At 42.4% G+C, this 5,138-nt stretch overlaps 1 pseudogene; it reads left to right on the forward strand.

The window, feature by feature from the left end:
• The first annotated feature begins 472 nt into the window (after positions 1–472).
• Positions 473–4,720, forward strand: LOC119731382 (annotated as a pseudogene).
• Positions 4,721–5,138: the final 418 nt, after the last annotated feature.

Here is a 5,138-nt window from a genome sequence, read left to right on the forward strand (position 1 = left end):
CAAAAGATGCTCAAGACTCGAGGCTTAAAAGTCAGGAAAGCTTGGGTTGGGGCATTTTTTTGCAAAGGTATCGCGGGAAAAATTGAACGGGGTGGGGGTGCGGATTCCGCCCTCTGGCCCTTTTAGGGTTAAGGTCGATGAAATACGTACTCTTCAAAGTGCGCTAGAAGCCTGCCTGATGTTCATAAGCTGTCGTGCTTTCACAATTTTATAGTGGTCTTTTTAATGACTCCGTACGGCAAACATATCTGTGAAGCCTATATTCACAGAAGCCAGTACAACTAAAACCTAAAGTATCGAAATCGATGCGTGGCAAGATGAGAAACAATAGTCAATTTTTGTCTGGCCTAAAGTTTGTTGGTCCCATTAACGATCAAAGATAACTGAGGTGGCCACTCATTATAACGCTCACCTTAAATCAGACACTGCCGTATACCCATACCATGTTTGATACCTCTAGGTTCAGTTAGATATGGCCGTCTCAAAAGCTGGAGTTTTATCCTTCATCCTGCCGGTCTTCCTGGCAGGTTTCGTCACCCGTCCTTCGATCATTGAAGATTCAGCTAAGCAGCTCGCTAATCACGTGCAGAATGCCAACATTTCAGCTGAGGTTGTTTCTGAGAAAATCAACCAAGTCGTCCACAGTTCTGGCTTCAAGTTTCTTCTTGTCTACGGACTTGCTGCCGTGCTGACTTACTTGGCTGTTCAGCTGTACAAGGCGGTGACTGAGCCCTTGGCACTCTACTGCGATGAGACCAAATATACGTATTTAGTGGACGGCCCAGCCGACGGCAAATCGGCTGAGAAACGAGTGAGGGATTTGAAGAGATGTCGGAAGGTCGGAGACGTTCCCATATTGGATACGCGGAAAAAAGGTGTATATTAACAAAGCTTTTTAGCATGAAATTTACCAATGCAAACATTGTGCGAAGTATCCAATGCCAACTTTCTTTTAACTTAGGGGTTCACTTACAGGGTAATCACCCAACACACTGAGATTTGTTTATTTTTTTTTATTGCCGGAACATAATCAAACTTATCTAATACATAGAACGGGTCAAATGGGAAAATATGGGAATTTGGCTACATAAAACGGAAAAAATCGCGGAAAAGGGGACTCATTTTCTTCCAGCTAATCATGGTAACTCATACGGCTGTGCTTTTCTCGGGATGTCAATTTCCAGTGGGGGGGGGGGGCACCTGGGGCGTCAACTTTTTATGGGGGGAGTGAGCCCCCCCCCCGCCAACGGCCCCCCGTAGCTTCGTTGCTGCTTTACATTCCTTCGGCTCGGTCACGTTGTAGCCTCGTCCTTCGCACGGCAGCTTCTCAGCTGCGAGTAAGGACGCTTAGCCCTTACCCCACCCAAAACATTGATGAATACCCTTTAAAAAATATGAACGAAAAGTTCCAAAGGAAAACAGTGAAAAAAAGCATCATTCTCATTGCAGAAAAAAAGCTACTTGATTAATTTCATATTACAAAACCAAATCTGGCAGTAAAAATAATATTTTAATCTTAACTCAGTTAGTTTCTTAAAATCTCATTTGAAATTGAATGCATGTGTGTAAATCTCTGGTACTGACACCGAACTGCGCAGAGCTTCAAAATGGCATTCTGTAAACATGGCTTTAGTAATACATTCATAACCATTGGGAGCATGGTTTAATTTCAGTGATTTTTTTTCACATGAGTTCTTATGTTCTTTTAATACATAATCTCATCGGTATATCAACCTTGATTGCTTGTGTAAAAAAACCATTAGTCAAGGTTTATTTCTTATTGAGTCACCCCGGAATTCTTCTATTCGCTGGCATGGCCCCTACCATGTACCGCCTTATCCAAAGGCGCTTGTGACCGCTAATCCCTTTCACGAAAACTTGTTCACGAAACGCAGTTTAATATAGTTCACAAAACACTGAATGTTCAAGGGCGTATATAGCAAGGTCATTTTGATTGGGGGTTGGATGTTAAAAGGGCACTCGCTATATCATCCGTCCTGAAAGGAAGACAGGGTTTTCTCACTGATATCAGACATTTTCCATGTTAGCAAATTTGCTAACTTTAGTGTTCCAAGACAATATCGCCGTCTGATTGTAGTCTAGGCACCAGTTGTTAAAGAGGAGCCTAACGGCAGCGGTCGGACTATCCAACGATAGCACAAGGAAACTGGTTACCATGTCTTTGGATAGAGGCGGATGGAGCAAGCGAAGTCGAGAGGCCTCGCTCCTGTGACAAAACTTCCAAAACTTAAAACTTAATTTCCATTTAGATTTTCGTAAACTAAATTTCTTGTTTCCCTTTCCCTGACAGGAGGGCTTTCGTTGGTCAGGCCCACTTTACCGACGTCAGCTGGGAGCCACACCCTACCGACAAGCATGTGGCTGTACTTCGTATGTCCACCAAACCCCCGTATTTTTATAATCTGTTCAACATGCCGGCAAACACCTTCCATATCGAGCAGGTATGAGTAAAGAACTTTCCCACTTCAGGCTCAATGTAAAACCAGTCCTGATGTCGGGAATATAAATTTATGAAAAAAAGTATAAAAAGGGGGATACTAGGACCTGTAAGCTGCTGTATAATATAAGCCAAATGTCGACATCCACGTAAGATGAATCGATAGAAACAAGGACGAATCAATATGCCATATTCGTGAATTAAACTGGACCCAAAATGTTATCCGTTGGTGTACATATTTATATTTTTATTGGAACTTGTGGAACGAACTGTGTGATTATTATACAGGGTAATTAATCGGAAACAGGCATAAAATGCTGTTTCGCATATTGATTGATCATGACAGATAGGACCCTGCTTCGCCCATTTCCACATGGACAGTCCCATGCTGGGTGAGCTACAATTGGTCTTAACCGTCACGCCTGTTGGCCCCATGTGACAGAGGATTGTGACCACTGGGTATACCCGGAGAGGACCCATCTCATTCTACATTGGCAAGAAGGCCTTGTATGAGCAGTACTACCAGGTTAGAATTCCGCCTTCCCCTCCCAATTAACCGCGCCTATGGCCACTCCTCCTCCTCAGCCATGTCAGCCCGTACTGTCATTCACTTCCCGTAGGCCTGCTGTCGTGTCTACCCTTCCACTTGATCACCATAGTACACACGCAGGTCATCACTGCGTCTCATTTTGGCGAGAAGATCATTGGCCCATTGGTATGTGTTCTTTTAGGACCAGCATTGTGGAGCCACATTGATCCACTCTTGCTTCTTGTTGTACAAGTCAAATGAATGAAGAGCCGCAGAGTAAAAAACAAATGATGAAATCAACCTAGGATATACAGGGTGATTAAAAAAAAAGAAACCCAAATGTCGGCACCATTTTTGTAGTGAAGTTCTGCATGTAGCACTTTCAAAATCTAGGGTATGAAAGCCAAATTAATAAGCTTTCGTTTAGTACAAGAATCAATCAAATCACTTATGTACTTTTTAAGTTACGGAGTTTTAAACACAATCGCCGTTTTAAGGTTCTGTCCACGGATCACAAACAAGTTCAGTGTTCTCTCAGCAACACGAAAACAATAAAGGATGTGTGTGAATTGGCGTTTTGCTGAAAGAACACACACCTTTTGTGTGATCCGTGGCCAGAACTTTAAAACGGTGGTTGCGTTTAGAGAGGTTGTGGAATGCTCGAAGACATTTCCGTCATTTTTCGGGTATATGTAGCCTACGGTGTGATGAAATAAAAACGACTATTGTGTCTGTCATGAAATGAGTACAAAAGGTACTTTTGAGAGCTGTTTTTCAGGTCCTTTTCGACCCGAGAGTGCAATTTGTGTAAAAGTCGTCGTTGGGGGCAGCAAACAAAACATATAGTAAATCGTGACTTAATAAACAGGACTCCCGATGCAGCGTAGTATAAATGAGTCATGTTTATTACGTCACGATTTACTATGTTTTGTTTGCTGCCCCCCAACGACGTCTTTTACACAAATTGCACGTTCGGGTCGAAACAGGACCTGAAAAACAGCTCTCAAAAGTACCTTTTGTACTAATTGCATGACAGACACAATAGTCGTTTTTATTTCATCACACCTTAGGCTACACATACCCGAAAAATGACGGAAATGTCTTCGAGAAATCCACAACCTCTTTAAAACTCCGTAACTCAAAAAGTACATGTGATTTGAATGATTCTTGTACTAAAAAGAGAGGCTTATGAGTTGGGCTTTCATATCCTTGATTTTGAAAGTACTACATGCAGAACTTCAGTAAACAATTGTCCCGACATTTGGGTTTCGGTTTTTTGACTCACCCTGTACTCCAACAAGTTCCCAGTATAAATTGAATCAGATACATGAACATGCATTATTAAGACTAATTAAACATGGTCCTGTCCGGACCTCATAGCGAACGGGCTACCCTTCCTACCTCTACACCGGCCTGCTTCATCCTGCTGCCTGTTAATCTACCCAAACAAGCCTTGCTTCACCGTCCCCGCTACATGTTCGCCAGTCGGAATGCCTTCCCCATCATATATACTGCCTGCCTCGAAATTAATAGTAATATGATTTCCTCTGCTAGATTTGGGGTGACCTTCCGGTGTGGGCCAACAAGAAGTACGTTCGTAACCCCCCGTTTGTGAAGGAGGATCATCTGATAGCGAAACATCGCCGATTCTTCGCCCAGTTCTACTCCGAGAACAGCCCCAAGTACGACCCGAAAGACGAATCTATGGATTGGTAAAATTACCGTCTAAGGTTAAAAAGAGAGTACATATGTATCTCAAAGCTGTCACTTTTAATATTTTGGCTTGGCGATCTACGAGTAAAGGCTTAAAGGGAATGTACATCATTGGCTTTTGCTGTAATATTCAGAAACGAACTATTCTGGGGGTTAGTATAATAGTTCAAATATTGTTACACTGACTTGTTTGAAGTTTTGCGTTCGAAAATGCTGGAAAAACCAAGAAAAACAAAAATGTTCAAGTAGTCTGGTTCCCTGACTCCACTAAAGATGAAATTGATCAAAAAATGCCGGAAATTGTAAGGTAAGGGAACCAGTCTAGCTGGCCTGCACCCGTTCATGAACATGGAACCAATAGCAAACAACATTTAGACTGAAAAAACAACAATGGTAAATATGGAGCAGTAGTTGAAAAATAGTTAGGGTTTTTCCAAC

Source organism: Patiria miniata, unplaced genomic scaffold, assembly GCF_015706575.1.
Source record: "Patiria miniata isolate m_02_andy unplaced genomic scaffold, ASM1570657v1 HiC_scaffold_23, whole genome shotgun sequence".
NCBI classification, from domain to species: Eukaryota; Metazoa; Echinodermata; class Asteroidea; order Valvatida; family Asterinidae; genus Patiria; species Patiria miniata.